General features: G+C 39.6%; 1 long non-coding RNA gene across 2 annotated transcripts; it reads left to right on the top strand.

The window, feature by feature from the left end:
* Positions 1-339: 339 nt before the first annotated feature.
* Positions 340-6,015, top strand: LOC126075865 (uncharacterized). Of its 2 annotated transcripts, none has more exons than XR_007517303.1 (3): positions 340-456; positions 2,904-2,966; positions 5,918-6,015. It is a non-coding gene; the product is annotated as an uncharacterized LOC126075865 (long non-coding RNA). The 2 variants fall into 2 exon arrangements; XR_007517304.1 differs by having other exon boundaries at positions 2,855-2,966.
* The last annotated feature ends 11,398 nt before the right edge of the window (positions 6,016-17,413 follow it).

Genomic DNA, 17,413 nt, shown 5'->3' with positions numbered 1-17,413 from the left:
CTGGGTCTCTAGGAACAGAATATGTAAATAATGTATTTGTTATTTCCATTTCTTTGCCAACAATGTTCTGTAACATACCGTATACATAGATTTCCAGTAGCTGGTTATACAAGAGGTTGAAGTATGTGCCTTTGTGCCTTTCCTAAAAACTTGGAGCGTATAAAGCGTCACATCATCTTTTAATTGTCACTTCTTCAAAAAAAGCCAGTTTCAAGCCGGGAAATTGTTTATGGGCTCTCTGTGTTATGCAACAATTCCAGAGGTTACTGTAGCAACATTTTGTCCTTTACGGCGTTGCAGTTTCACGTGAAGTAATCTGTATTGTTACGGACGCCTTGTCCCAGAGGGATGACCATAAACCACGCTTACGGGTTTTGAACACTGACTCCCGACTCCCTTTTGTCCTACCTGAAAGGCACTTAACGAGACCATTTTCTTCTTTCACTTGAGATGAAGGTAGGAAAGAGCCCGAAAAGGACCGTGGGCTGTGCAGCAGCACCCCCTACAGGCACAACGTCCTGAGCGGCCACAATCTAAAGCTGTCGTGCCTCCGGTTGTGCTTCGCTTTATTTTGCTTCTCGTGTGAGCTATCACAGCATTAATCAAGAACCGTCTTTTCTTTGAGAACGTGGGCTCTTTTTGGTGCCCAGAAGCCAAAGCCCTAAGTTTTAGGAGCTTTACGACCTACTATCTATGGCACAGAAGGCTTGTTTTCTCTTGGTGCGATTTAAAAGAATCGTGTCAGTTATTCTATTCATCAGTAAATCTGCATGATAACAAACTTTGTGCATAGTCGGAATATAACGCCTTTGATCGTTTTTGCCTTGGGTAGAGAAAACGCTTGGAAAATAAGTTAAAATCTCAGGAAGAAAGGAAAAAAAAAATTCTAGCGCTTTCTTTTTCTGAGCCTGCAAATGTGTGTAGCTCAGGCACCCGCATGATTCATCCCTTGAAAGCCTAAGAGCTTCATTTGTTTTGTAGATTTCACTGCCCCCTTTGTTCTGCTTCAAACCTTTCAGAGGGCTGAAATGCATTATTACCTTGTTAAATCTCAACCAAAATCATTTCTACAGCCTGAAGCTGTTTTGACGTGGGTTGAGCAACTCGCACACAAAAGAATTGCTTTTGTTCCCAGAAGCGCTCATTGGTTGAGTAGCTTTTGTTCCGAGCCAATCAGAAGCTAGTTGTTAGGCTTGGATGGCTATTTTTAGCCTAACACACAAACACACTTGGTTTTGGAAGCGGAAGGCTGGAGAGTGAAAGTCAGCGTAGTAAAAGCAAACAGCTAAGTGTATTTTGGATGTCTCGGCCTGTTTGACATTTTTCCTTTAATTCCTCATATAATGTTACATTAACATTTGTTTTTTTGTAAACAACAATCATAATAGCTGCATTTCCCAGTTCTGAAATAACTATTTAGTAAAGAGACAGTCTTAAGAAATCATCAATATTCCCTTTTAATCCAAGAGTAACACACTATAAAAACCAAACCCGTTGCCCTCGAGTAGATCCCGACTCAGAGCGACCCTACGGTATCGTTATGTCACCAACACACGTATATGCCATTTACCATATACAGAATACTAAGATTTTTTTCCAAAGGATTTTTATAAATTTTCATCTCGAGTTAATAGAAATCTTCGAGGGCTTGGCTCTTCACGAATAAGGTTAGAGAGTCAGAGTCATCGCTTTTCCTTTAAATATGTACATAATTGTACAAACCAGCATGCACATGATGGATAGCAATTAAAATCATGAATATTCAACGTGTTTTATGCATTGAGGTAAAGCATTCTTTAGAACGTGTTCTTTCGTTTAAGCCATTACTCAGTGGACACAAGGAGTATTTTTTTCCCAAATGCATTTCAAATGAGGGGGCCTTACAACATGCAATTTATTAATTATCCAATATTTTCAGGAAATGAAAGTTGCAAAATGGGAAAAGTCAGGCCCCAAACTTTGCTTTTTCCCTCATCCATCTTTTTAACTGGGCAAAAAGAAGGAAGAGGCAAGCTGAACCAAAATTTTTTAAGTCCAGGCGATTTTATTAGAAGGAAGAGACAATCCCTGGGGAAGGAGTGGGAGTGAGGGTAGGGGAGAAAGAAAAAAAATTGTCTAATTCATAAAATATGTTTCATGTTGTCGATTTCACCAATATTTATTCAAATTTGAGACTGTGACCCCATTGGTTGAGTTTCTTTGCTTGTTTTAAGAAAAATCCCAGTTTTTATTTCTAGTTGTAAGCCATCTGGGTGCCATTTAGACACACGCGAGCAGGAAATTTAAATCATGGGCATATTGGGAAAACCGAAGGACTTCCAGAAGGAGAAAAGATCCACGATCCCATAATGGGATTGTGTACGTATAAATTCTACAAACGAGCAAGCATGTGATGTGTAGCAATTAAAATCATACATGTTCATATGGTTTCTTCCAGCCTTCTATGGGCAGGGATGGCCTAAGTCGAGGTGGACAAAGGCCATGGGATTCACAAAAAAATTGTACCAGAGCGAACGGAACTCAAGATAGTTTTGGGAGGAAACTTTCCTTTGCTTAAGTAATATAGAATACAGTGTTTAAGAGAAACGATGCTTAGGTTTCTGAAGATGAATTTGAACAACTGAAGTAAAGCACTCTGGGAAGTTTTTTCTTTGTCCCCCAACAGTAATGTGGTGCACACTGGGGCAGACTTTAAGAAGCTATGCAATAGCTTACAGGAGTTTAGCAAGGTTTAGGTGGACAGCCAGCTGCTAACAATTTAGTTTAATATGTAGGCTTAGAAAATGAAAGGGATCTGATAAAATTGAGACTCAGCATAATTCTTTTTGTTTTTTTTTTTTTTGCTATGGCATAGCATGTTGAACCCCAGCAGAAATTAATCCATTACTCTTTGTCTATTCAAGACTGTTACCGCAAATCGCAGGTTCGAGCCGCCTGCTACAAAGCCAATACTGAGACAAGAAGAGGTAAGCAGTAAGAGGGCTTTATTGAATACCAGTATTTAAGAGACAGAGGGAGTTAAATTTCTCTCAAATTCTGTCTACCCTAAAGGGTTGATGGGAGGGTTTTATATGGGGAAGATCAGGGTTACCTAATGTTTTGAGTATGTAGTCTTATACGTCACAAAACAACTACAAAAAAACTCTTTACTAAACTAAAAAATAAACTAAAGATATGCATATCAGGCATCCAGACTCTAATCAGTATATTTGTAACAGGCTGAAAAACTCACATAAGAATCTCTCAGCTAGTGGAACTGTTTGCCAAGTCCACTGTGGCTGAGACAGGGAGCAAGAAAGAAAGTTGCAGATTAAAAATGCCAGAAGGCCTTCCTGTCTCTTCGCAGGCTGAAGGCCATTTCTCAAGAGAATAAAAAAAGAAGAAAGACCAAGGCCACAGGAGCTGAGATAGCTCCACACCCCTTTGGAAGAGACCGGTTCAGCTGGTGCAATAAAAAACTGTTTAGAGATTACTTAGAGCATCCTTATGGCGTTAGTCATGTCAAGCTCTCGATCACCTATTTTGAATAGGGGACAGGGGAAAACATGTTGTAAGGTATTACGGTGTTTGTTATGTTTTAAAAGTGGAACAGGCTGCTCAGCTATATTTTGAACAGAGCCCGCACCATTTTCCAAGGACTAGAGATTAATCACAGGTTTTTTCTGGGTTTTATACAGCTATACTAAAACAAATGAGAAAATATATTTTCACTAATATTAAAACACACAAAAAAATGCATTTTCGCCACTTCAAGACCTGCATTTTATTTTCTCACTTCCCTATGCTCTTGACTTGGGTCATTTCAGCAATTCCTTAGAATTGTGTTTATCTGCTTAAAAATAAATAAATAAATGATAATAAATTTAGAATCATGTTCAATTTCAGTTTTCTCTATGTGTTTGTATTTAACTTCCTTGAAAGCAAATGTATAAAATAAGTTTGCTAATCCTTTGTATCTCAATATCTCAACCTCTGTACATAGCATTTGGTTAGTCTCAAATATTCGTGGTGTGCATTCTGTTTCCTGTGGGGACAGAGACACCTGTGGGAGGAGAAACACACACGCATATTTGCACTTGGTTACATCTCCCTTGGAGTGGTGACTAGAGAGGGGAAAGGGTGCTTGCCAGGTGCCTAAGGATAAAGGAGAGAATGGTGGCCATGAGTTGGAATCAACCCCACAGCAGTTGGTGGTACTGGTGGTTGTGGCAAGAATAAGGAGACACTGGCATTTAGTATTGCCTATTTCATGCTGTATACCTACAAATGATCCTGTTACCTTTGGTAGTATTTGTTAAACACATACATTTACTGATGTAGAGATAGTTGTTGCAATGTTAATTGTGAAATCCTGTTGGAATAACTGGATTTTAGTGCTCATACCTACAAATTCATGCAGTCGGTAGGCCAGAACAAATTATAGCATGCCAAATTACAGTTCTTCTATGATGAAATAGATGTTTTCTTAGAAGTAACAGTTGCCCATGTCCTTGGCAAACTATGAAGTAGACTGACTCCATAATGAGTACCTCTGACATCTTCCGTTCCCTTCTTACCTCAGGAATGTATTTTCAAGTTTTGTTTCAATCATCCCTTCTGTGTAGCTTCCTCACCACCTCCCATGGCTCCCTTTCATTTTCCAAACTTGCAGTTAGCAGTGAATCTTTAGAGAATCCATTTTTTTTCCCCCTTTCTCTTTAGATTAAACTGGAAACAGGACAGCTTTTTCTAAAACCATTCATTCGCTTATCAGTTCTGTGTGTGTGTGTGTGTTACTATACTGTTGAACACAAGTGTGTGTAGGGCATCTTACCATACCACAGAATACACTCACTGTATTCCTGGGTTGTCATCTTTTCAATCTGATTAATTAATGTTCCCATAGAAAAATCTTCTTCTGTGTGAATTACAGTACCTTTGTTCAGTCCATTGTGCAAAAAGCCAGTCTGTATAAATATTCTTCTAGGCTTAACACTTTTAGCTTAATAGGCTTAATAGTTGCCTGTCACATGTTCCTTGACTTGTTTTTATCTTTCGAGCAGCTCACAGTTGGGCAGACCATTTGCATAATATTCATATGAAAACCTTAAAACATCAGAAGAGACTTAAAATCATATGTGTAGTTTATTAGATTAAAAAAGTCAAAGCAAACCCATCACTGTCAGGTCAATTCCGACTTATAGTGACCCTATAGGACAGAGTAGAACTGCCCCATAGAGTTTCCAAGGAACACCTGGTGGATTTGAACTGCTGGCCTTTTGGTTAGCACCCACCAGGGTTTCTACTACTAGATTAAGTAGGGTATAAAAGAAAGTATATTTCTGAAAATTTTGGAGTGCTTTATAGGTAATCAAAATCCTTAATGGCATAAGAATGTCCCAGGTTGGGATATGAGGATGTTTGGGGAAAAAAAAAAAAATAAGTGAAAAGATAACTTTGTTTAAGGTGGGCTAATGGTTGTGAATTTCAGTGCGCAGGTAGCAAATGAAGCCTAGAAGCTAAAATAACTGTTTTAAAACAAACAGTCTGAATTTTTATCTAGAACAAGGTAAATGCGATTGGAAAAAATGATTATGTTGTGACAATTCAGATTTTATTAAAGTTTTTACAACTATTGAAATAAAGAAAAAGGAAAATGTGGCTAATCAGAAATAAATGAAATATGAAGATTAAAAATAGAACATGTAATTGGAATTTGTACTGTTTTAATTCTTCTGGCTTTTATCAAAAGGTATATTGCATATTGCTAATATTTACTGTAAAATATATTTCTCTCAAATGAGAAAATAATTATATTTACATTGTATGGTAAATATAAACTCAATTATATTTTTGAAAGTAGATGTTGGAAAGTGTAATAATAGACTTCAGAAAAATAGAACAATATCCTGATATTCCTTGTGTTTTTTTAAAACAGCAAAGCTTATCGTTATGGCTTTTACACTAAGGAAAAATATTGGAAGAACATAAGAAGATCCTAAGTAGAGAAGGGAAAAATCCTCAAGCAATTTTGAAGCTTGGCATGTAAGTAAAGCAAATTATTTTAGCAAGTCAAGAGAATCCATAAATACTAGCTAAACAATCTTTTCATTGGCATCAGAAATCATTAATCATATATTCAATGTGAACAATTCCGGAGGGGGTTTGGCTGGATGTTGAGCACATAACTGAATTTTTCAAACCCAAAACCACTACAGAGCTCTTAGTAAAATGCCCCTTCCCTTTTCTTTTTAGAACGTGTCAAGAAACTAGTGAGCAGAAAGCCATGCATAAAGTGGCACCATTAATAGCATTCATCATAGCTGCACGCCTTTAGGGTCTTATTTACAGCTGACCCCTCCAGTAGTAATTCTTTCCTTTTGCATGGAATTTGAAAGCCTCTGCAATTCCTAAGTGAAGATGATTTGTCGGTTACCACTGACAGAGCTAGAAAAGAATGCTTTTAAACACAGGCTATTAGAAAAATGCTGTGAAAGTTCCTTCACTATTTTTTTTTTTAATTTTTATTGTGCTTTAAGTGAAAGTTAACAAATCAAGTCAGTCTCTCATACAAAAATTTGTATATACCTTTCTATATACTCCTAATTGCTCTTCCCGTAAAGAGACAGCACACTTCTTCCCTCCACTCTATTTTTGTGTGTCCATTGGGCCCCCTTCTGAAACCCTCTGCTCTCTCATCTCCCCTCCAGACAGGAAATGCCAACATACTCTCATGTGTCTACTTGATCCAAGAAGCTCATTCTTCACCAATATCATTTTCTATCCGATAGTCCGGTCCAATCCCTGTCTGAAGAGTTGGCTTTGGGAATGGCTCCTGTCTTGGGCTAACAGAAGGTCTGGGGACCATGACCTCCGGGGTCCTTCTAGTCTCAATCAGACCATTAAGTCTGGTCTTTTTAGGAGAAATTGGGGTCTGCATCCCACTGCTCTCCTGCTCCATCAGGGGGTCTCCTTTGCACTCCCTGTCAGGGCAGTCATCAGTTGTAGCCGGACACCGTCTAGTTCTTCTGGTCTCAGGCTGATACAGTCTCTGGTTTATGTGGTCCTTTCTGTCTCCTGGGCTCATGATTACCTTGTGTCTTTGGTGTTCTTCATTCTCCTTTGCTCCAGGTGGGTTGAGACCCATTGATGCATCTTAGATGGCCACTTGCTAGTGTTTAAGACCCCAGAAGCCACTCTCCAAAGTGGGATACAGAATGTTTTCTTAATAGATTTTATTAGGCCAATTGACTTAGATGTCCCCTGAACCATGGTCCCCAAACCCCAGCCCCTGTTACGCTCGCCTTCGAAGCATTCAGTTTATTCAGGAAACTTCTTTGCTTCTAGTTTAGTCCAGTTGTGCTGACCTCTCCTGTATTGTGTGTTATCTTTCCCTTCACCTAAAATAATTCTTATCTACTATCTAATTAGTGAAAACCCCTTTCCCTCTCTCTCTCCCTCCATCCCCCCTCTTGTAACCATCAAAGAATATTTTCTTCTCTGTTTAAACTATTTCTCGAGTTCTTTTATAATAGTGGTCTTATGCAATATTTGTCCTTTTGCAACTGACTAATTTCACTCAGCATAATGCTTCCAGATTCCTCCATATTATGAAATGTTTCACGGATTCATCATTGATCTTTATCGATGCGTAGTATTCCACTGTGTGAATATACCATAATTTATTCATTCATCTGTTGATGGGCACCTTGGTTGCTTCCAGCTTTTTGCTATTGTAAACAGTGCTGCAGTAAACATGGGTATGCATATATCTGTTCGTGTAAAGGCTCTTATTTCTCTAGTATATATTCCAAGGAGTGGGATTGCTGGATCATATGGTAGTTCTATTTCTAGTTTTTTAAGGAAGCACCAAATCGATTTCCAAAGTGGTTGTACCATTTTACATTCCCACCAGCAGTGTATAAGTGTTCCAGTCTTTCCGCAACCTCTCCAACGTTTATTATTTTGTGTTTTTTGGATTTATGCCAGCCTCATTGGAGTGAGATGGAATCTCATTGTAGTTTTGATTTGCATTTCTCTAATGGCTAATGATAGTGAGCATTTCCTCACGTATCTGTTAGCTACCTGAATTTTTTAATTGGATTATGTGTCTTTTTGTAGTTGAGTTTTTGCAGTTTATCATGTAGATTTTAAGATCAGATGCTGATTGGAAATGTCATAGCTAAAAACTTTTTCCCAGTCTGTAGGTAATCTTTTTACTCTTTTGGTGAAGTCTTTAGATGAGCATAGGTGTTTGATTTTTAGGAGCTCCCAGTTATCTAGTTTCCCTTCTGCATCGTTAGTAATGTTTTATATACTGTTTATGCCATGTATTTGGGCTCCTAGCGTCATCCCTATTTTTTCTTCCATGATCTTTATTGTTTTAGATTTTATATTTATGTCTTTGATCCATTTTGAGTTAGTTTTTGTGCATGGTGTGAGGTATGGGTCTTATTTCATTTTTTTGCAGATGGATATCCAGTTATGCCAGCACCATTTGTTAAAGAGAGTCTCTTTTCCCCATTTAACTGACCTTTGGCCTTTGTCAAATATCAGCTGCTTGTGTATGGATGGATTTATGTCTGGATTCTCAATTCTGTTCCATTGGTCTATGTATCTTTTGTTGTACCAGTACCAGGCTGTTTTGACTGCTGTGGCGGTATAATAGTTTCTAAAATCAGGTAGAGTGAGGCCTCCCACTTTGTTCTTCTGTTTCAGTAATGCTTTACTTATCTGGGGCCTCTTTCCCTTGCATATGAAGTTGGTTGATTTGTTTTTCCATCTCATTAAAAAATGTCGTTGGAATTTGAATCGGAATTGCATTGTATCTGTATATCACTTTTGGTAGAATAGACATTTTTACAATGTTAAGTCTTCCTATCCATGAGCAAGGTATGTTTTTCCACTTATGTAGGTCTCTTTTGGTTTCTTGCAGCAGCGTCTTGTAGTTTTCTTTGTATAGGTCTTTTACATCTCTGGTAAGATTTATTCCTTTTTATTTTCTTGGGTGTCCTTCACTATTTTTGATGGGGCTCAAGGGTAGGTGGCTGGAGCACCCCTGTTCTTTGATGTACTTAAAAAAGTAGAAAGACAACTGTAGTTTGTTTTGGCACATAATGATTCAGTTTTGTTTTGGAGAGACCTTGTGTTATCAATCTGTTTTCTGTTTGGGTGTGAGCCAAGGTCCTGTTTTGTTCCTTTGTTTACTTACTGGAATGTCAATGCTATGCTTCCTTTGATTAAAATCATAAAATACATGATTAGATATTTTATAGGCCCCATCACCCAATGACCAGTGCCTGTGGTGCCAGAGCCCATCCACCAAATAACCAAATGCACTTTTCTGCAAATTACCCCTGAAAAGGCATAAGCCTAAGCTTCTTGCAAACCTCACAGCTGTGATGCCCAGATGCTGGCTGACATGTGCTGCTGGGGTCAGTGTGGGAAAAGGAGTCATGATGCTTTGTGGAGGACTCTATATTAAAGTTTATGTCAGTAGCAAAACAACCCAAATTGATGATGGATGTGGTGGTTTGAGAGCTGTTGAGTTTCACTTTGTCACTGCTGAAAGGCATTACTCTTTGCACAAAGGATGACCCCATTAACCTTTGGGACTAAATCTCCTTCATTAAAACCATCCCCAACATTCTGCAAACTTTACTATAAATGTAGTCATTGGTGTCAAAAGGCAACAAATGAGACAGATTGGAAACTGGACATAGAGGCATTTTTTGACAGAAAATATAGGAAGTGTGGGTATTCCACTTGCTGAAGTGTAAGGAACTATAAAATATTCATATTGATCCCCAACCTTTCACCCTATGTTTTAAATTTGTAGAACAGACTTAGAAGTAAGGAATCTGTAAAGGAAATCAAATATTACGAATCCAATAATTTTTTAGAGTTTACTTCTTAGCATTTTGGAAACCCTGGTGGCATAGTGGTTAAGTGCTATGGCTGCTAACCAAAGGGTCAGCAGTTCGAATCTGCCAGGTGCTCCTTGGGAACTCTATGGGGCAGCTCTACTCTGTCTTATAGGGTCACTCTAAGTCTGAATTGACTCGACAGCACTGGGTTTGGTTTGTTTGGCTTTCTTAGCATTTTATCTTTATTCATTTAATACTATTTCCCAGAAGTATTAGGATACTTAAGTCACATAGAAAGTTCACAACTACAATTTTAGTTCATGAGTGATGCTATCATCAAACAGTATACTGATGGTCCAAAAACCAAAACCAAACCAGTTGCCGTCAAGTCAATTCTGACTCATGACAACCTCATGTGTTTCAGGGTAGAGCTGCATTCCATAGGGTTTTCAGTGGTTATGACCTTTTAGAAGTAAATCTCCAGGCTTTTCATGTGAGGAGCCTCGGGGTGGATTCGAACTGCCAACCTTTTGATTAGTAGATGAGTGCTTAACCGTTTGTGCCACCCAGGGACTCCAATCACAACCCAAGGCTAATGGAATCCACCTAATTTGGAGGCCAACAGATGAAAGCTAGAGAAAAAACCTGTTGCCATTGAGTTGATTTGGACTCATAGTGACCCTATAGGACAGATTAGATCTGCCCCATAAGGTTTCCAAGGAGCACCTGGTGAATTCGAACTGCTGACCTTTTGGTTAGCAGCTGGAGCTCTTAACTGCTATGCCACCAGGGTTTCTCAGAGAAGTCATGACTAACATTTGGAAGGAATCTTCCTTTTGGTTAGTTCTAGGAGGAAAAAAAGTCTAGGTCTATCAGAGTGTTGGAGTAGTCCCTGAAGCAATTTAAGATTAAGTTAGCTAACTTATGAAGTAAGAAATATCGTGGATTACAAAGACCATGCAACAAAGTCACCACAGAGCTTGCCCCAAACAGGAAGAATATGCCCTTTCCCACAAGAAATGTGGACGTGGGAATGCTTCTAGACATAGCCATAAGTGCATATTGATTTAGGGCCTTGGAGTAAATGGAGATTTGGAGAACACACAGAAGGAGCTACTTTTTCAAAATTATTTCTGACTTTTCTTAATGGGTTTTTTTTTTTTTTTTACTTTTCTGAATATTCTTTATATTCATTCAATGTTAAAAAACCATGTAAAGATGAAAAGACAAAACTATTATCCTTGAGAGTTAGTTATGGCTGGAATACAGGTAAATGTAGAGACATTCACAAAACAAGGTGTCAAGTGCTTTAATGAACATATATTTGCTGTGCAATAGGAATATTGAACAGAAATACTTGAGTTGGAGAAGACATTGTAGAGCCTTTAAACTAGCACCTGATGGATGAGTAGGCTTTTAGTAAGGGAATGGGATAGTAGAGTGGGGATGGAAAGGTCAATCCAGACAAAAGAAATAGCACATGCAAAGGCTCACAGGAAAAATATTCAGAGACAATAACTAATTTAGTATGGCTGGGGGAAGGGAGTAGAAATGGCATAAAATGAAGCCAGACACTAAGATGGGGCTAGGTTATAAAAGTTCATATATGAAGCTTTAGATAGGGTCCCAGTGCACTATAAGATACTACACTGGTCAAAGCTGCTACAAAAGACCTCTTTAAAATGTTAAAATGTAAAGATGTCATTTTGAAGACTAAGGTGCACCTTACCCAAGCCATGGTATTTTCAGTAGCCTCATAGGCATGCAAAAGCTGAACAATGAATAAGGAAGACTGAAGATGAATTGATGCGTTTGAATTATGGTGTTGGCAAAAAATTATTGAGTATGCTAGGGACTGCCAGAGTAACAAATCTGTTTCCGAAGAGGTATAGCCAGAATGCTCCTTAGAAGCAAGGATGGCAAGACTTTGTCTTACATATTCTGGACATGTTATCAGGAGGGACCAGTCCCTGGAGAAGGACATCATGCTTGGTAGAGGGTCAGCAAAAAAGAGGAGGACCCTCAGGGAGATGGATTGACACAGTGGCTACAACAATGGGTTCAGGCATATCAACGATTGTGAGGATAGTACAGGACCAGGAAATGTTTTGTTCTGCTGTGCATAGGGTCACTGTAAGTTGGAACTGACTCAACAGCACCTAATAACAAAAACGACAATAGATAGGGTGACCATATAATTTATAGTCTAAACTAAGAGAAATATGAGAGGGGGATATTAACTTGAGTTAATTTGAGAGAGTGTGTGTGTGTTCTTTATAGTTATGCCAAAACAAAAGTTAAAACTAGCAATGTCCTTGGTGAACTGAACTATAGGCAAAGGGATAACACTGAAGAATTTTGAGGAGGAAAGTGGTAATACACAATGTAAATGTTAGAGTGATAATACTCTAATGCCAACATCAAAAGATGAGATTTCCAGACACTGAGAACCAGTGTTTAGAGTGAAGTTTATGCTACTGACAAGTACTTGAGAGCCTAGCCTTTCCTGGGTGGCCGAGGATAAACTCAGTCAGATCAGTGCACCCATGAGGAGATTCTTTTAACCCCTCTCAGATGCTCAAGAGGTGGCATTGCCCTGTTCTTTTGAGTTCATAGAAACAAATGGCTGAGCTACTCAACAAAACAGGATCTCCACCTGAATGTCTTGCCATTTTATGAAACTTAAAAAATATGTTGGAAGAAGAAGGGCTGAAGAGCTGGCAAATCACTCTTACTCTTTCTTCTTCATTGGTCCCAGAGTACTAATATTTACGTAGCCGCAGCTGACTCCGTGATGTGTGGCCTGCTGGGTCCCTGCATGGTGCTCCCTGCTATAATGGGTTGATGAGACCATGAAGTGGAGGTTGGGAGGGGGGCAGGGCACATTAAAACTTCAGTAAAATCACTGTTGTAGAGCAACCAGGCCCGAAGGGAGTGCAGCTGTTTCTGCTCCTGTGGGCCATGTTTTCAGTGTCAGACTGCTACATCCTGAACAAACACCTTTAGGTTTTATTTCTTCCATCCTCTGAACTCTGATTTGTTGCTTGTAGTTTTACCAGAGAAGGAATAATGGATCTTGGAGGCTCCCTCATTTTGTATTTGCTCTCTGACTCCCTTCTGGGTCCGTTAGATAATGATCAGTTCTCCTAATGCCTCATTTTCACATTTTCGTTTACATTTCTCTTTTTCAGCTGCACATTTTACAATGTTTCCCTGAGGCAAAATAGCCCAAGTTTCTATAAAACAGCTTTGTATATATAGCAAACCAACATAAACAACATTATGGTTTTAAACTCAGCCCTTTCTAAATGAGTACTGATTCTCCTGTTTATGTATTTTAAATTAACCTTGGTATAGTGCAATCGTTGCAAGCATGCTCTAATTCTAAACAGTATTCTCTCAGTATAAAAAATTCTTATTTTTACTCATACATGTTTCAAACAATTGTCTGTGGAGTGTCTACTGTGTGCCTGCTGCTGTGCAAAACCCTTGGCATGCCATAGTTTTGAGAGACAACACCCTTGCCCTTAGAGTTTATTGGTGGTATGGCGGGGAGAGGTTAATAGAAGTAAATAGGCTACTTTACGTATAGCAGTCATCACAAAGGGTGGTCCAGGACCAACAGGATTAGCATCACCTGGGAACTTGTTAAAAACACAGATTATTGAACCCATCCCAAATCAATTGAACCAGAAACTCTGGGGTGGGGCCCAGCAGTCAGAGTTTTAACATTCCTCCAGTTGACTCTAGTGCAAGCTCAAGCTTGAGAATCACTGATCATCAATCAGATAAGACGTAAATGTTAGGTGGTACGGGAACACGTGTGAAAAGGGACTAACCCAGACTTGTAGGGCCAGCAAAAGTCTCCCAAAGTAGTTATCTCTAAGGAGAGGATTAAAGGCTTGGTAAAATGGGCCCAGGCAAGGAGAAGGTAGGCGGGTAGGCAGTAATTAAGTTCAAGGAAAGTATGTACTGAAGGTTCGCAGTGAGAAATAGTAAAGCTTATTCAGGGATAGTCTCTGGGTGGTGCAAATGGTTAAAGCCCTTGGCTACTAACTGAAAGGCTGGAAGCAGGGCTTCGAACTGGTTAGGTCCTGTTTTACCCTGTGCTGAAAATTTGCATTTCTAACAAGTTCCTCCTAAAGTTATACGTAACAATCACCCGGAGATTTTGTGAAAATGTAGATTCTGATTCAGTATATCTAGGAGTGAAAATGCAAATTCTCAGCAGGGAACTTGCTAGAAATACAAATTCTCAGCAAGGGGTTGAACAAGACCAAACTGGTTTGAAACCGTGGTTGGAAGCTTGGGTCCACCAGAGGTGCTTCCAAAAAAAAGTCTAGAGGTTACTCCTGAAAAAGCAGCCACTGAAAACCCTATGAAGCACAGCACTATAGGGTCACCATGAGTTAGAATCGACTCCATGGAAACTGGTGGGTGTGTGGTATTAGATCAGGAAGAGTTCAGGGAGGTTGGAACTGCAAATAGTGGAGAATGGGGAACTGTTTATGTTTCTTATCAAAGAGGAGGAAAAGCCTACCATTGCATCTGTACACAATAGTACAGTGAAAACCACAGGCTGCTGTCAGAGGTGATCAGTAGGTTGTTGACATGGGGAGGTCTAGAAAGTGAGAACATAGTGAGTAGGGAGAGAGGAACAATTGGGAGGAAGAATAGGGAGTTTCTGGAGATCCATCCATCCATCTATCCAGGGAGTCAACAGGAAGGATCCCAGAAAATATGTGTGAGCTCAAAATAGGACTCCTTCTCAAAAAGATAGCAAAAACCGTGAGTCACAAGTTCAGAAAAAGTGGAATTCTTGGTATTTAATGGAGACATGGACCCAGGTAGGCAGTAACTTGCCAAGAGAATTTAGGAGCCTTGAAATAAAAGCCATGGGCTTATGTAAGAAGATAAACAGGCTTGTCACAACAACATGTCAAGGGCTTATCTGGGCCCCCTCAAAGCTCCCTAGGGTGAAAAGAGATCTGCTGCATGTTTGGGGCAGAATGAACCCACAGGCGGGGGATAAATGTTTCCAGTTGTGAGAAGAGAAAATGTGATATTATAACACAGGAAGTGCATAGAGATGTACACATTGGTTTCCACAGATGGAAATTATATAGTGAAATGTCACCAGATTTGGAAATCAGAGGAGTCAAATTTGAATTTGGGACTCACTTCTGTGTTGTAAACAATTTAACCTTGCCCAAAGTGGGGTCTGGCCTTTGCCCTTGGCCCCTGGGAAGTAATATCTAAGCCCTTGGAATGTCCTGCAAGATAAATGTCCTTTGTCTTTGTTTATTTAGGGGCTTTGAGTCACACCAACTTTGTGATTAGGGTGGGGGTTTTGGCTCACGCTATATGAGTCAACCTCCAGAGGAGCTGGAGACTGTAGTCAGCTAAGCTGCATCCAACCAGGTTTATGTGATCAAGCCCAGATAAAGACTCTGGACACCAAGGCTCATATGGGCGTCTCTGGTTGACAATACCTCCGTGCATGTTGACACACATTATTATCTGGAGGAGTTAATGCTGTCTATAGCTCCATAGAGAAAGGGCAATGAATATTCCACACTTGGTAGTTTTCCTGGACTCTGCCCCTGTGTCTCTTACCTTGGCTGATTTTCATCTGTATCCTTTCCTTGTATAAACCATAATTGTGAGTAGGACAGCTTTCAGTGAGCTCTGTGAGTACTTCTAATTAACTATTGAAACTAAGGGTGGTTTGGGGAATAAGATGAGCTTGCAACTGGTGTCAGAAGTGAGGGTGGGCTTGAAGACTGCGCTCCCTTCTAAACTTCTCTAAGACACTTACGTCTTTTATTGTAGATCAGTGATTCTCAAAACTTGAGCATGCGTCAGACACCCCAAAAGCAGCTGCTTTCCCCTTGTGGGATGTTGTTTGAGAAACTCTGACCATTCTAAGTCTCAATTTTCTCAACAATAAAGAAGCCCTGGTGGTATAGTGATTAAAGAGCTCAGCTGCTAACTGAAAGGTCAACAGCTGGTACCCACAAGCCATTCCATGGGAGAAAGATATAGCAGTCTGCTTCAGCAAAGATTTACAGCCTTGAAAATCCTATGAGGCAGTTCTACTCTGTTCAGGAGGGTTGCTATGAGTCAGAGTTGGTACGACAACAATGGGTTTGGTCTGGTGGCACAGTGGTTAAGCACTCAGCTACTAAACAAAAGGTCACAGTTTGAACCCACCAGCCACTCTGCAGGGAAAAAAAAGACCTGGTGATCTATTCCTGTAAAGATTTCAGCCTAGGAAATGCTGTGGGACAATTCTACCCTGTCCTGTAGGGTCATTGTGAGTTCAACTTGATGGCACACAACAGCAACAACAATATTTCACAGGGGTAAATGAGAGAATAATATCAAAGCACTAAAAAATAATTGTTTACAAAGCTATTGTTAGCAGTACCAAATATAATAATTGTCACTTTTTTATAGAGTTTTCTACAAAACAGGCATTACATTTATGTCTTTACATAAAAGATCTTATTTAATAGTAGTTTGTAAATAAAGTTGTTTAAAAATGTCTGAAATCTGCTTGAAGGAATCCACAAAAACATGTGTTCAGTAAAATAATCCTGTCTAAAAAATGGTTTGTCTATGTTAGCTAGTAGGTGACTCTCCAGGTTCACCACAAGTGGTCAGAATGTAGCCATAGGAAAACATGACTGGAAATGTGGTACATAGAAAGGAAGCTGTATTCCATTTACGTAGAATTATTATGCATCAGATAATTCAGTGGCATGGAGAGTATAAAAAGATGGTGGGCCAGAAGTGAGGAAGGGGCTATAATCACCTGGGATGGTAATTCGGCTTTCTCTGACTGGCCCATCTGTATAGTAGAGGTGAGTGCATCAGGATATCAGAGTTGGGAATCACCAGCCGGTAAGGCTGTTCCACAAGTCTCATCTGGTTTTTTGTGCTTATTAAACAATATTCTGATGGTATGTGATTCCCCAAGTGGGTATTTCAACAGGAAGATAAGGGGCAAACCAGCTGTGAATCTTATTATATGTCTTATGAAAAAGAAATATAGGAAGAGGCTGTTCTGTCCAGGGTTTCAAACTAGTTCTTCCTGGTTCAGTCATGGCTGATGAGTTGAAATCAGAACAGACCCAAATTTTTAAAATTTTGGTGTCACGGAATGGGAAAAATTACAGGTTAAAGCCCTGAAATGGGAGACTCGGAAGGGGCGTGGTGAGTCCTTTGAGGAGTCTGATGCAGGAGACTAGATTATTGCCTGAACGGTGGAGAGCAACACACATTCAAAGCAGCATGGTCAGCCATCTTTAAGCATGGCACTGCTGCTTCAGACTCTGCCTGTCAAGAGATTTTGTTGCTATGCAATGCACGTCTGCCCTTGTTTTCTAAGAGGGAGATTGAGTTTCTATCAAGGCTTTGACCTGTAATTTTTCCCATTCCTCTTATCATTACATTTCACCTACCTTTGAAAATTCAGGTCTGTTTGGGTTTCACTTCGTCAGCTGTAACTGAAACAGGCAGAACCAGTTCAAAGCCCTGGTTCTATCGTATCCCTCATCTGATTC

This window comes from Elephas maximus, chromosome 4, assembly GCF_024166365.1.
Source record: "Elephas maximus indicus isolate mEleMax1 chromosome 4, mEleMax1 primary haplotype, whole genome shotgun sequence".
In the NCBI taxonomy this organism is placed as follows: Eukaryota; Metazoa; Chordata; class Mammalia; order Proboscidea; family Elephantidae; genus Elephas; species Elephas maximus.
Note: the sequence above shows the minus strand (reverse complement) of the source record. Positions and strands in the feature narration are given on the sequence as shown.